A 16,207-nucleotide genomic window follows, 5' to 3' on the forward strand; every position below is an offset into this window, starting at 1 on the left:
CCAGTGCTATCGGCTACTACTGCTGTAATTTATATCTATATTTAAACTACTTAAACATACTGATTAATAAAAATGTAAAGTTAAATTATACAGTAAAGGAAAAAGACTGTTTTAAGACCACATTCACAAATGGGAAGAAAACAGATTTATTGGGAGCCTGGGCTTTATAACTGAATGGAACTTCCAGTTCACTGCTTGAAGCATATATATCCCTAATAATTTAAACTGCTATAGAATTGTCCTGAGATCAGGAAGCACAGTTCATCATACTTTTAGTGATACAGTAGGGATCTGCAGAGGCAACTTCATGAAAACAAATGCATCACTGAATTATCTCAGATGAAGTAAGTTATTGAATCTAGATTTCATTACGGTTGTTAATGAATTGTAATATATTGAATCCTGCCAAGCTTAGTTGTTACGGATTGAAATAGGATTTGTTTTATGTGTCTTCCAAGGACCAAGAAGGAAAGTTGAATACTATACATGATGACTATTACAACTATGTATTTATCATGGCTGTATTTATAGCAAAAACTGATACTTTTTAAATAAAAATTATGGTTTCTGCCTCTGGCCAGCTTGCTGCTAAATAACTCCTTCATTAATTTTTACAAATTGGTTCTTTGTAAGTCTCATGTAGTGGAGTAAATTTTTAAATGGTTTTAAACCATATAAGTATATCTTCTCTTAAATTGCCTTGACAAACAACTTAAAATCTTCTTTGATCTGACTTTTCCTTTAACTAAACTATGAATTTTGCACTCCTTCTCATAATACCATCGCTCTTCCAATCTTGATGATGCAAATAAGAATTACTTGCCAGAGTTTCTTATTTAAGAGTTGAGATTTTAAACTCTTAAAGCTTTGAACCTGTTTATTTTTACTGATGCCTTCAGTATATCCTGCAAAATAGTACCTATGGATGGAATTTGATCTTGTAGCCTTAAATTTTGCATGCGTAAACTGAATGAACCACTGTCTGTCTGTCTTTATACTCTAGTAATTAAAAAGAAGCACATGACCTGTTTCAAATGCAGTTTGAAGAAATACAGCTACTCATATACCAAAGTGGAAAATGCAATGTAATTACCGTATATACTCGTTGATAAGCTGAATTTTTTTTTCGTAAAAAAGGGAAGCGTCAGAGAAGGAGGTCGGCTTGTGAACTGGTATAGGAAGGGAGAGGTGGGACACAGCCCCTTCCTCCCATCAGAGGGGGCAAGGAGAGGCAACACAGCCAGCAGAACCAGAAGGGAAGAGGTAGGGCCCGAGTTTCTCTGCTTCTGGCCATGCTGCTCTCCCCCCAGCCTTTGAAGCAGATGCAGCTCCGGGGCTGGTAGGCTGCAGCTGCTTGGCCTGCCAGAGCAGACTGCGGCTAGGCCAGAGACATCCTCTCCTGGCCCATACCAGCTAAGATGGGAAGGGATGAGGTGGGGAGAGTGTAGAGGGCCCCCAGGCTAGGGTGAGGTCATGTGGAGGGTGGTCACAGGGGTTACTCTCCTGACCCCCCAGCTTCTCTTCGCTCCCCCCTACCGCCCCCTCCCTCCCAAAAAATCCGGCCAGTTGCTGTCCTTGCCTGTCAGGGTAAGCCTCTGTCAGGCTGGGACACTTAGTTTACTTAGGTCAGCTTTTCCCAAACTTTTTTGGCCATGGAACACTTTTTAGCCTGTTACAGAACACTTATAGTATTATTTTAAAATTGTTTGGTTGTCAAATAAAAAATTGCATTATTTATGCTCAAATATATTTTATTTTATAAAAAAAGCAAAAAATACAAATTTTAAATAACTTGAACTAACAACTTCTAATAGAAAATCCTGTATAAAGTAGTACAAAAATCAAGTGCAAGAGTCAAAATTTAAGTGTTCTACTTAAAAAAAAAAAAAAAACAAACCTGTTTTTTTTACTATATATACACAGACACCAAACAAAGTAGATTTTTACTAGGAAAATCTATTTTTATAAACAAACCCAAATTTTGATTTAGTGAGGTTGGTGTTTCTGCGTTTTTCTATCACAAGTTTGCTTAATATTAGGAATAATGCTGGAAAGTTGAATCCTTATGTCAGGCGCAGCATCAAGTCTATTCCTATATTTGGTTTTTGTTACAGTATAATATAAAAATCCCATCTCACACAAATAAGTTGTAGCAAAAGGAAGGAGCACTTGAACTGCATACTTAGCCCCATTAGGGTACTCTTCTACTAGGCTGCTCCAAAAATTATTCAGTGGAAGATCCTTAATTTCTGACTAACTTGAAACAAAAGTTTAAGTTGGTTAGGCTTTCATAATCATGCGCAGTAAAGCAGACTGGTTTGGCTGTAATTACAAATGGATTTTGAACCCAAGCGTTATCATCAGTGGTTGTACAAAAATATTCTAATAAGGAAGCCTGCAAGTCACATAAGTTCTGTAACATGGTGCTAGAAACTTCTTCATGGACTGTAGAATTTTTTCAGTCAGAAATTCATATACTGTAGGGAAGCAGTCGAAGTTATTCTGTTCTACAGAAGATGCCCAGAATTCCAGTTTCTTTTTTAATGATGAAATTTTATCCATTGTAGTAAAAATGGTCACATTCTTTCCTTGCAGTGACAGATTAATTTCATTTTAATTTTGCAAAAATATTTGCAAGATATGCAATTCTCATTAGTCACGTGGAATTTGTCAGACAGTCATTTAAATTTTCATCCTGAATTATTTGAAGTGAAGAATACCAGTAGTTGACTACAAAGCTCAAAAAGCCTCATAAGCACTTTTCCTCTGGATAGCCACTTCACTTCTGTATGTAAAAGAAGCTTTTTACGCTGATTACCCATTTCCTCACACGCAATTTTAAATAACCTGAAATGGTCAAGATTTGACAAAATTGGTAATTTGTACTGCTTCATCGAGCACAATTTTCAGATATGCTGATATTTTTTTTTAACTGCGAGTGTTTGTCTGTGTAGAACACAATGGCTCTTAGTGCTTTTTGGTGCCACACTTATGATTTGCATTACAGCTCCCTTCATCTTCCCGGTCGTTGCCCGAGCACCGTCAGTGCATACATCAATATGTTTTCCCCAACTAATTTCATGCTTTCTGATAAAATTGTTGATGCAGTTGAAGATTTCTTCTCCAATCATGTTGCTTTGCAGAGATTCACATAAGAGTAGGTCCTCTTCAATAATATTTGTCCAATACAGATTTAATAATACTAGTAGCACAGCGAGTCCTGAAACATCAGTGGGCTCATCTAGCTGCAGTGAATACTCATGACAAATTTTCAGTTGGCAAACTAGCTCTTTTTCTGCCATCGGCAAGATCTTTAATACAGTGTACAACGGTATTATTTGACAACTGTACAGCATCAGTTTTTTTTTACCAGACTGCTCTCTCAACATGCACGTTACAATATCTTTCACGCAAGGCTTGAAAAACGTTTCTCCAATAGTGTGAGCTTCTCTGGTGAGGGCTGTATGGATTATTCGGTAAGATGCCTCTGTTGCACTTTGTCTGTTTTAGCAACTTTAATCATCGAAAGTTTACAATTTCCAAGTAAGTCACGCTGCTTCTTGAAAAAACTTACCTTTGTCTTTGTATTCAGCATGTTTGGTTTCCAAATGCCTACAGAGTTTAGCAGGAGCCAATGAACTGTTTGCTAGCATTTTGTTGCGCACGATACACTGTGCATCAGGAACATCTTTATTTCCAACACATGTAAAACCAAAAGACATAACTTTAATCATACTTTCATTTCGGTCTTTTAACACCTGCTGCTTCTTGTGTTTTTTTGATGTACTTTGGTGGAAATTCTTTCACCTTAGATAACTTGCTGGTACTAACAGATTTTTTGGCAACAAAAGACTGCGATTGTTCATCCTCACTTTGAAGTGTCACAGTATTTTTGCTCGTTTGTTTTGAGCCACAGTTGGAGTACCAGAAGAACTTGCTTTTCGTTTCAAAGTTGCTTCTTGTAGCCACAAATCCGTGGTGATTAGGTTTAGTAACAATATTTAGAAATACTGATTTTTGTCAGATTTTGTTTATCACAAATATTTTATATTGTTTCAAGTGAAGCTAGTTTAGTTGTACTTGTCACACACACGGTAAAGGCCCACAGGCTTGAACGTGTTGAGTGAATATGTTGTATTCAACATGGCATAAAGAGAATGGTGTGCATACTGCTGCAGTTTGTGCAGTCTTGAGCGGAAGGAATATGACATCACTAACTAAAACATGCCCGAAAGGGGTAGATGTCAACATGCTTGTATACCTCGTTCTCTTTACGCCATGATATTCAATACGAGATCTATCAATAACCAGAAAAAGTTTTATGTTAAATTATAGTCATTCAAAAAGAGTTGTAAATTATGCTACAAATATACCAAATTTAAAATTAAAAAAAATTTAAAGACCCTTTTTTAAAATACGATTCTTTCATGGAATACCTATTCACATCACCAGGGTTCTGTGGACCACAGTTTGAGAAATGCTGACTTAGGTTTACCTCCATGCCTGAAGACGGTTGAGATAAACAAACAGTCTCGGCCCACTAGCGGCTTATCCTGATGGCCCAGGAGCCAAAGTTTGCTGGCCCCTGAATTATAGGGTTGGCTTATGAATGGGCCATAAAAATTGTTTACTTATCCATCTTGGGGGTGCTTTGTGTGTGTGTGGGCTTATAAATGAACCGGCTTATGATTGAGTAGGTGTGGTAATACATTAATGTGACTAATAAATAGTTATCACAAAATAAGTTCTGCTAAAGGAATAAATCTCACAGTATAATTTAATGCAACAAGGCTTCTGTAACAATTTCTAGTGCATGTTTTTTAAAATTTGATCCAATAAAAAAGATTAATTATAGGCCTAATCCTGGAAAATGTGGTATAGAGGGTTAGCTGCCTGCCCGTGCACTATACTTCCTAACATCAGAGCCATAGTATTTGTGTTGGTTTATTTGTACATGCTATACACTACATCCGCAAAACTACATTAAAAAAACATTGTTACAGTTGTGAAGTCAAGCATTCAAAAATTAGTAAATACCAGAATTAAGGAAGCCCCTGCTCTGGAAGTAGTTAAGTTCATCATGGGCTTTTCTGTGGTGCTTATAATATCTGATCGCTTCACAAATATTAATTTATCTTCACAACACCCCATGAGTTGAGAGGTTGCTGTATTGTCTGCATTTTACAGGTGGAGAGCTGAGAGAGATTAATGTCAAACGTTTCCACTGATTGTGAGTACCCAATTTGGACACCTAGGACCAGATTTTTCAAAGTACTTGGCATTATATAGCATTTTTATATATTCAAGCAGAGCTCCCATTGATTTCAGCTGCAGCTGTGAGTGCTCAGCACTCATGTAAGTTAGACCCTGGAGTATCAAGTTGGATACCCAGAAAATGAGAAACACATAGTGACCACCTCTGAAAAGTTGGGCTTACATGACTTTGCTAGCATTGCATAGGAATTTTGTGGCAGTGACAGGGACAGACACCACTTTTCTAGGACAGAATTTAACTGCCTTAACCATGAGACCATCTTTTCTCTTTTATGATCCCCTTCCTCATTCGTTACACACCTTCTCACTTCTGCAACAAATGAGGTAGAGGGTGCTATAGGCAACAGCCTCTTTTACTACACAGCCCTGATAGATCCGCAGAGCATGATCCATTTTGTGCATGGAATGAGGCAGGGGTCCTGTAGAATAAATGGTATATGATTGTGTAATAATGCATATGCACAAGGGAGCTAAAATAAAGATGCACATAGGAAATGCCAATATGATTCCTAACTTCTGAAGGTTTGACTTCACAACCTTTATGTTCCTAATAGTCTAATTTAAAAAAAAGCAAACTTAACAAATAGACATTCCACCATGTGGAATCATATTGACATCCACATGGGTCATCAGCAGGGTTGGAACCTTTAGAACCACAACACAGACTTTTGCTGCTGTGTGGACAGCAGCAGAAGGTGATATGAGACACTGTTGATGGGTCTCATGGTTATTTGCTCTTGGTAGAGGAATGGTGATACTCAGAAGTCTTGGATTTCATTCCAGACTCTGGAGGGGAATGTGTATTTGTGAGCTTGCTTTTCTGTCTCTTCGCCTTCAAGTTTGACCCCCTTCTGCCCTGTCCCAGTTCTTTTCTCCTCTCCCTCTCACCCCTGACTCCTTTTCCCCTGTCCCTGTCTCTTTGCTGTCCCAGTTGACTCTCATCAGGCTTCTTTTTCAGCCAGGTGTAGTCTCCCCCTTTAGCTTTGATGCAGGGTGGAACTGATTTAAATCAAAAAGATTTAAATCACTAGTCAGGAAGACTCAATCATGGATTTCTACATAAAAGTGCATTCTTATTGGTTGTTATAATCTTAATTCATATTCTTCAACTCAGAGATAGATGTAGGTTTCATTTTAGGAGGTACACACTATACATTTTTAAAGTGATTTATTTTGTAAACTTTTCAGATTAGTTTTACAGCTATATCAGAAAATGAATGATTGTTGGGTTATTTAATTTCCCAGAAAGTAATTGAAGCAGATATTTATCAAGTCATTGGGAGGTTAATCATTAATATTTGGAGGATTTTCTTGCTATGCTGTATTAGGAGGAGAACATCACCAGAAAGACATTTAAATTGTTTTATTTAACTAAAACAACGTTATGTATTCTGGATTTTTTTCTTCAATAGCAAACGTAGTATTTTAACAAAACAAGCATATTAATTTTTGAATTTAATTAAACATTCAAGTTTTTTAAAATAGGTTCATTTTTGTTAAATTGTTTTAAATAGTTAAATGAAATATTAAAAAAACAAATTAAATTGACCATGTCAACCAGGTTGACATGAGAAACGTAAAATATTGGCTTCTGCAACTAACTCAGTCATCTTCACCTTCATTTTCCTGTTTGTTCATAATCTGGAAAAGAAAAACAAGGTTTCCTGCTTTTTCAGGTCCCAAATGATTTGGAATGAATTAGTCCAAAGGAAGAAAATATTCTTTTTTACACCGGCAGAAGAAGCTATTGCTATTAAAAGTGAGATTGTCACTTCAACAGTCTCTGAATCTGAGTGCTTAAGTGACTTCCTCCAGTTCACTGGTGTGACTTTCTTTAAAACATTAGCAAACATTTATTTCTTCAATGAAGGCTACACTCAGAAAGACCCTCAAGACTTTCGGAATATGCTACTCAAACAGTTTCACCTTTGTTTCTACTGCCTGTCCCTCCCTTCGCACATTTATCTCCAAACTTCTTCTCCTTGTCTAGATCTATTCTGCCCCTAACAGTCTTCTATCCATTGAACTTTCTGAAACTTTGCACTTTCAGAGAGAGGTAAGGGATTGACTCTGTGTACACAAATTTGCAGAGGGGCAATAGAGTTAAGGCCTGTTATTTTTCACCTCTAGATATTATTTATTTAAAATATTTTTTGCTGTTAACAAGCATGTTATCTCTGGAGACACAAATCCACAGTTTGAGAACTGCAAAACTAAGCATCTCTCCTGGTATCTTCTAGACTGAGCATTGAGTCCCATTGGGAAGATAGAAAGATTAACCTAAAGCTATACAGAAGCCCCTGGGACCGCATAAAATCTCCCTCTGTGGATGAGGGGAAGCACTGGATGTTGTTCCTTGACTTTAGCAAAGCGTTTGATATGGTCTCCCGCAGTATTATTGCCAGCAAGTTAAAGAAGAATAGACTATAAGGTGGATAGAAAGCAGGCTAGATCGTCCGGCTCAACAGGTAGTGATCAGTGGCTCCATATATAGTTGGCAGCCGGTATCAAGCAGAATGCCCCAAGGGTCGGTCCTGGGACCAGTTTTGTTCAATATCTTCATTAATGATCTGGAAGATGCCATGGATTGCACTCTTAGCAAGTTTGCCGATGACACTAAACTGAGAGGACTGGTAGATACGCTGAAGGATAGGGATAGCATGCAAAGGGACCTGGACAAATTAGAGGATTAAGCCAAAGAAATCTGATGAGGTTCAACAAGGACAAGCGTAGAGTCATTCACTTAGGATGGAAGAATCCCAGGCACGGCTACAGACTAGGGACCAAATGACTAGGCAGCAGTTCTGCAGAAAAGGACCTAGGGGTTACAGTGGACGAGAAGTTGGATATGAGTCGACAGTGTGTCCTTGTTGCCAAGAAGGCTAATGGCATTTTGGGCTGTGTAAGTAGGGAATTGCCAGCAGATGGTGGGAGTGATCATTCCCCTCTATTCGACATTGATGAGGCCTCATCTGGAGTACTGTGTCCAGTTTTGGGCCCTACACTACAAGAAGGATGTGGTGAAGCACTGGAATGGGTTATGTAGGGAGGTGGTGGAATGTGCTTCACTAGAGGTTTTTAAGGCCAGGCTTGACAAAGCCCTGGCTCGGATGATTTAGTTGGGGATTGGTCCTGTTTTGAGCAAAGGTTTGGACTAGATCATAGAATATCAGAGTTGGAAGGGACCTTAGGAGGTCATCTAGTCCAACCCCCTGCTCAAAGCCTCCTGAGATCCCTTCTAACCCTGGAATTCTATGAAAATTGGGTCCTTAATCCATGAGCTATTGGAACTCATTTACATAACTTTTCTTAAACATTTCATGAATATATTGTCTCATACTATAGAATTAGAATGCATAATCTTTATTCCATGATGAGATACATTTTAGCTCAAAGATATATTAATTAAAACTAGATTGATTGGTTTTTTTGATAAAAAGGTTTTTCCTCAAAAAGCAGTTTTAAATAAAAACATTGATTTTTATCCACCCTGATTTGATGTCGAACTCCCAAATTCCAACCCATGCCCAGTCTCTCTCCTCCCCTCTTCTCCGCACCCATACCTAGTAAACAGCAGTTCTCTCTCTCAGCTCTTTGTCCAAGCTCTCTCTTGCCTCCACCATCACACTGGTTCTTTGTCCTAGTCTTCCCCTGTGCTGACACTCATCCCCTAGCTCCTTGCTCCAGTCTCTCTTTCCAGCCAGTCCAGTTATTTTCTGCGTATCAGCTCCTTGTCAGTCAGTCTCCTCTAATTCCCGTTCTCCTCACGCTAGTTCTTTGTCCTGGCCTACCCCCTCCTCCTGTACCTTGTTCAGTCTCATTATTCCCCTCCCCCTACCATCTAGTTTGTCTTCTTGCCAAATTAGTCCTTGCTTCTCCTCCCACTAGCTCCCAGTCTCCTCTACCCCCTTCCTGACTCTGTATCCTTTCCCATCTGGCTCCATCCTAGGTTTTCTCTCCACCCCCTCAGCCCCAGTCTCACCAGACTCCTTTCCCAATCTACACTTGGCTGTCCTCGTAGTCCAGTTTTGTTCCTTCTGCATTTGGATCAGATGGCTATTTTGTCCATGTTGCCTGAATGCCCGCAGGGATATCGTTGAGAGGACAGAAGAGGCGTATTTCCTGTTTTCAGTTCCAGTGCTGACCTCACCCTGATCTGGAGCAGTTGTTACAGAGAAAGTCCAGCTTCATCCATGAAGCCCTGAGCTGGAGTATGCTCACTTGCTTTGTGGGGATAGTGCATGTGCTGTCTTGTCAGCCGTTGTTGCTGTGAGAGGCTTAGTATGGATGAAATCTTTGGTGATTTTTGACAGTTAAAATCAGTCTTTCTGAAGCATGTTGAAACTGAGCTTTTCCAAAGATGTGTATCTTGGCCAAATTTGTGTGGATTTTCAGAGAGAACAAAAGGTACATCCCTGACACACATGCTACCTCTTGCCAAATTTCAAGTTCCTGCCCTAAAGCATAGGGTCACTACAATTGTGCAAAGAAAACCTCACCGTAATTTAACCTGAGCAAGAGCTCTTTTTTTTTCCCCCCCCATAGCCATATTCTCAAAAATGGCAGAATCATTCTGGCTGAAATCTTCCAACAAAATTCACTCTTAGGTGGACACCCACCAGGGAAAATGTCAGCCCAAACAATTAAGTGGCAAAAATGAATTTACCTGTTTCTTAATCATCAGTGACTCAGAAGAAAATGATCTTGACTTTGTCTTGACAGAAGGCTCTTGTCACAGCTAAAAATTAATGGCAACTTAGGTACAGATGATCATGACTTGATCAACTTTATAATGTGCAAGAAGAATAACAGCCAGACTAGTAAAAAAATAAATAAAAATGGTGCTTTAAAAGGGCCATTCTCTCAAAGCAGAAAACAGTTATGGGCCAGATCAGTTGGGAGGAAGAATTTAATCAATTCAATAACAATTGAACTGTTTAAGAAATTTACAAGATGCCCCAAAAGCCAGAAACCCGCTATCGAGGGAGAAGGCTGTATTAGTTTAAAAATATTTTCTTTAGGGGACTGTGAAAGCAGATATAATAACAAATAATTGAAGAAAGGGGAGGTTGATGATAATGAATGTAAATCAGAAGGTAGGAATTGTAGAAAAATAAGGGAAGTAAAGGGACACAGGAGAAATCTCTGGCCAGCAGAGTTAAGGACAATAAAATGTTTAAATGTATTAGGAACAGAGAGAATGCTAACAATAGTTGGTCCATTAATAGTTCCATTAATAAATGGAAGTGGTAGAATTATCAGTATTGATGCAAAAGAAGCAGAACTGTTCAATAAATATTTCTCTTCTGCATGAGGGGAAGTGAGGAGGGGAGGTTAACCATTGGAACAATTTACAAAGAATCATGGTGGATTCTCAGTCACTGGCAACTTTCAAATCAAGATTGCCTCTTTTTCTAAAAGATGTGCTCTAGAAATTATTTTGGAGAGGTTCCATGATCTGTGTTATGCAGGAGGTCGGACTAGGTGATCACAAGGATCCCTTCTTGCCTTGGAATATATGAATAAATATTTTAAAACATTTAACTCTCTACTGGGTCAGAAGAAAAATCTGTTTAATATATTTGACTTCTACTGGTCTTAATCTAGCATATTTATGGTGTAGTAATTGAGCACTTAATAAAGCTAATGAGTTGGTCAAATATCACAAAAATGTATTAATAGAAATAATTATTAATTTGTAAAATTAAACAAAACATTTGAGTTGTTTCAGGAACCATACCTGTTTCATCTTGACATCTTTTTTTCTATTTCTGCCTGAAGAAATCTGCTGCTTCCTTACACCATGATTTTTTTAAAAGTGAATCTTTTTTCTTTTTTCTTCTTGTCATCTATTTCCCTACATTGTTCTCAAGCCTTTCTTTTCCCATATTTTCTTTTATTTTCCTCCTTTAACCTTTCTACTGTAGTTATTTAAATTCATTAGTTCCTCCTGCCCACTCCCGTTCATGCAGTTTACTAATAATACTAATTTGTTTTTCATCAGTAGTTCTCAGAGTGCTTTTTAACGGAGGTAGGTATCATCAGGCAGTCAGGACCAGATAGATCAGTTGCGGGTGGATATGAAAGCTTCAGAGACCTCACCATTCAAGGGAACTCTCTTCTTCCCTCAGGTTTTTGACTGCTGTAGTGGTTGTATTTCTGCTGCTACACCAGTTCCCCGCAGCCTTCATTTTTTAGTTCCTCCCATCCCACTGAATGGTGGTGTGAAAGTGGCTCCATTCTTGTCACTTTTACTGTGCCTACTGAGAACTGACAAGAGTTTAGTTAGTTTTCACTTCATTGCAGCTTGTGAACCTGTTGCAGCTGCACTGGAGTGGTGCAACTGAAGACTTAAGAAGACAGCAGTAAATCAATTACATTTGCTTTGTCTTTGGACAATTTTCTTTAGCCACAAGTTCTATAAAAAAGCCTCTCTCTCTCCTCCAGCTGCGTCCAGTCCACCATATAAACATCTGTACTTTGGTCTAGTTCTTGCCCTTATCCCTTCACGCTCTCCACAGAATGTTTAATGATATAATTTATTTTATTGAGAGATTAATTTACAGCAACACCATTTTAGGACCTAACTACATCAGCCACACCATCCGGGGCTCATTCATCTGCATATCTATCAATCTGATATATGCCATCATGTGCCAGCAATGACCCTCTGTCATGTACACTGGCCAAACCGGACAGTCTCTGTGCAGAAGAATAAATGGACACATCTGAGATCAGGAATCATAACATTCAAAAACCATTAGGAGAACTCTTGAATCTTTCTAGTCACTCAATAACAGACCTAAAAGTGGCAATTCTTCAACAAAAAAACTTGAAAAACAGACTCCAATGTGAAGCTAGAGAACGGTCTCCGCCCTGCCATGGCCATCGCGTCACGCGTCTGAGTCATTGCATGCTGATAGTGGCGCCTATGCCGATTCAGAGACACACAGCCGTGTTCTTCATGAGGCTCAAGGTCCAGACCAAAGTCCCCATCAGTGGCCCTTTTGGACGCCTGGGGCATATCACCAGGCCCAATGCGAACCCACGGTACCATCACGTTCCGCCCTGTCGGAACATTGCGCACCGGAGGCCACTGTTTGCTCTGTACCCGCTGGAGGGGAGTGGCTATCTCCTCAGGCACCGGACCCTCAGGTACCCCTGGACCCTGACATACCTCCTGACCAAGAGTCCCTACAGGAACCATTCCTACCGAGTCTGTCTTTCTCTTCACCCGATGAGTCAGTGGCCGGTACATCCTCATCGGGCCCACCCCCTATCGACCTCCGAGCTCACCGGGATCTTCTGAGGCGAGTCGCCTTAAACATCAATCTCCAGGTGGAGGAGGTCCCGGAGGTTGAAGACCTGGTAATAGACATACTGTCGGCGGCTGCCCCAACCCATGTAGCTTTGCCATTTATCTGCTCCATCCAAGCCTAAGCTGACACAATCTGGCAATCTCCGGCGTCTATTCCTCTTACGGCCAGAGGGGTGGAAAGGAAATACATGGTACCCTCCAAAGAGTACGAATACCTATATACCCACCCTCCTCCTTGCTCCGTGGTGGTTCAATCCATCAATGAGCGAGAGCGCCATGGCCAGCAAGCCCCTGCCCCAAAATCGAGGGAGGCTAGACGGATGGACCTGTTGGGACGTAAAGTCTGCTCTGCAGAGGGCCTCCAACTTAGGGTGACGAACCAACAGGCCCTGCTCAGTAGATATAATTATAACACCTGGCAGTCGGTGGGTAAGTTCACTGAACTGGTCCCAAAAGACTCCCACCAGGAATTCCAAGCCCTTCTGGAGGAAGGAAAGAAAGTGGCATGGACTTCCTTGCAGGCCTCTCTCGACGCTGCCGATTCGGCGGCCGGAACGGTGGCCTCGGGAATCACAATCAGGAGGATCTCGTGGCTGCAAGTGTCAGGTCTACCTCCTGAACTGCAACGCACCATCCAGGACCTGCCGTTTGAAGGCTAGGGCCTTTTCTCCCAGAAAACGGACCCTAGGCTACAGAGTCCTAAGGACAATCGGGTGATCATGCGTTTCCTAGGGATGCACACCCCACAAACCCAACGAAAGTCTTTCCATAGCCAGCCTCAGCGCCCTTACCCCCCGCCCAGACTGCGATAAGACTTTGGCAGAAGGCGCGGTTGCGGGAACTGCAGACAGCAATCTGGGTCTCAAGGCGGCCACAATACTGGTCCCGCCAAACCAGCGTGGGGCCTGAAAGTGAACTTTTGAAGGTGCACCCGAGAGCAGAGCACCAGTCCTTCCCCAGGATCCCCTTCAGTTTTCCAACCGCTTTTCCTCCTTCCTCCCTGCGTGGTCCCAATTAATTTCGGATCGTTGGGTCCTACGCACGGTGGAATTTGGATACCACCTCCAATTTATTTCGCCCCCTTCCTCTCATCCCTCCTCCCCATCCCTCTTCAGGGACCCCTCTCACGAGCAATTCCTCTGGCAAGAGGTTTGTACGCTCCTCTCGATCGGAGCTATAGAGGAGGTACCGGAGGAATTAAGGGGCAGGGGATTTTACTCCTGATATTTCCTAATCCCAAAAGCGAAAGGAGGTCTTTGACTCATCCTGGACCTGCGAGGACTCAACATGTTTTTAAAGAAGTTGAAGTTCTGCATGGTATCCCTGGGGACCATTATCCCATCCTTGGATCCTGGAGACTGGTACGCTGCTCTCGACATGAAGGATGCATATTTCCGCATTGCTATTTATCCCCAACACAGACGGTACCTACGGTTTATGGTGCACTGCCAGCATTTTTAATTTGCGGTCCTTCCGTTTGGCCTCTCTACAGCCCCTCACGTCTTTACAAAGTGCATGGCGGTAGTGGCTGCCTTCCTCTGTCATCAGCAAATACATGTTTTTCCTTATATAGACGACTGGCTTATTCGAGGGACCTCCGAGGCCCCAGTTACCAGGCACGTAGCCATCATCACAGACCTATTTGAGAGACTGGGCCTGATGATCAATCTAGAGAAGTCCACTCTAGTGCCCACTCGAACAGAATTCATTGGAGCCATTCTAGACTCCAAACTCGCAAAAGCCTGCCTGCCACTGCCCCCGTTTCAGGCACTAGTCTCAGTTATAAAAAGCCTCCAAACCTTTCCGACGACCTCGGCTTGCACCTGTCTGAGCCTCCTCGGTCACATGGCTGCATGTACTTTTGTAACCAAGCATGCCAAACTACACATGCATCCCCTTCAAACCTGGCTTGCCTCAGTGTACCGTCCAGGCAGAGATACCATAGACATGGTGGTCATCATTCCTCAGAGCATCTTAGACTCCCTCAGCTGTTGGCTAACACCCCCTGGTTTGTGCAGGACTGCCGTTCCATCTGAGGCAGCCTTCAGTGTCCCTAACGACAGACGCGTTTGTCTCTCGGCTGAGGGGCTCATCTAGACCATCGTCGCACGCAAGGCCTCTGGTCATCTCAAGAGCTAGTGTTGCACTAAACGTCCGGGAGCTGAGAGCAGTCCACCTGGCATGCCAGACGTTCCTACAACATCTGCAAGGTCATTTCTGTTCCAGTGCTTACCAGCAACGCAATGGCCATGCACTCCATAAACAAGCAAGGAGGGACTCAATCCTCCCCCCTTTGTCAGGAGGCGATCCAATTGTGGGAATTTTGCATAGTCCACTCAATAGACCTTGTAGCATTGTTCCTCCTGGGGGTCCGGAACACTCTAGCAGACCATCTCAGCAGATCCTTTCGGTCTCACGAGTGGTCGCTTCGCCCGGACATTCTACATTCCATCTTCCAGAAGTGGGGCTTTCCCACATAGACCTCTTCGCTTTCCGTGACAACAGGAAGTGCCAGAAGTTCTGCTCCTTCCAAGGTCTCGCTCCGGGCTCGATATCGGACGCCTTCCTAATCTCATGGAAGAACCAGCTGCTGTACGCCTTTCCACCCTTCCCACTGGTGCACGGGATTCTCTTAATGCTCCGCAGGGACAGGGCTAGCCTGATCCTGATCGCCTCTGCATGGCCCCGACAACACTGATACACCACGTTGCTGGACCACTCGATAGCCAACCCGATCCCTCTGCCCCCTCATCAGGATCTTATAACGCAGGACCACAGCAGGCTTAACCACCCAGACCTGCAATCCCTCCATCTTACAGCGTGGCTCCTGCATGGTTAACCCAGTCAGTTACGTTGCTCTGCCCCAGTACAAGTAGTACTCCTGGGTAGCAGAAAATCTTCCACCCGGTCTACATACTTGGCCAAGTGGAAGCGATTTTCTTGCTGGTGTCAAACACTGAATGTAACACCCACAGAGGTTCCCATTCCCACTATATTGGACTACCTCTGGTATCTTAAACAGCAAGGCCTTGCTATCTCGTCATTGCGAGTGCACTTGGCAGCTATTTCTACTTTCCACCCAGGAGACGGTACTCATTCCATCTTCTCGCACCCTATGGTCTCAAGGTTCCTCAAAGGTTTGGAGCATCTATGCCCCCTAGTACGACGCCCCGCCCATTCCTGGGACCTCAACTTGATCCTGACGAGACTTACGACTCCTCCATTCGAGCCATTGGCGACCTGCTCGCTCCTATATTTGTCATGGAAAACAGCCTTCCTTGTGGCCATCTGTCATAAACAGATAGCTAAGGGTTAATGTTCTTTTACCTGGAAAGGAGTAACCTGAAACAACTGACCAGAGGACCAATCAGGAAACAAGACTTTTTTAAATCTGGGTGGAGGGAAGTTTGTGTCTAAGTTCTTTGTTCTGTGTCTTGTGTCTGTCCCTCTTGGCTATCGGAAGGATTTTTTCTGTCTCCTGCTTTCTAATCTTCTGTTTCCCAGTTGTAGGTACAAAAGATAAGATAGTGATTTATATGGTTTTTATTTTGTATTTACATGTGTGTACTTGCTGGAGTGTTTTGAATTGTGTTCTTTTGAATAAGGCTGTTTGTT

At 42.0% G+C, this 16,207-nt stretch overlaps 1 protein-coding gene and 1 pseudogene across 2 annotated transcripts in view; one reads left to right on the forward strand and one right to left on the reverse strand.

Annotated features, from left to right (window-relative positions):
* The window catches only part of PDS5B (PDS5 cohesin associated factor B), a 261,481-nt gene that overhangs the window by 10,918 nt on the left and 234,356 nt on the right, over positions 1-16,207 (forward strand). The window lies entirely within an intron of this gene.
* On the reverse strand, positions 1,987-5,667 carry LOC115640790 (annotated as a pseudogene).

The sequence above is a fragment of the Gopherus evgoodei genome, chromosome 1 (assembly GCF_007399415.2).
Source record: "Gopherus evgoodei ecotype Sinaloan lineage chromosome 1, rGopEvg1_v1.p, whole genome shotgun sequence".
Lineage (NCBI taxonomy): Eukaryota > Metazoa > Chordata > Testudines > Testudinidae > Gopherus > Gopherus evgoodei.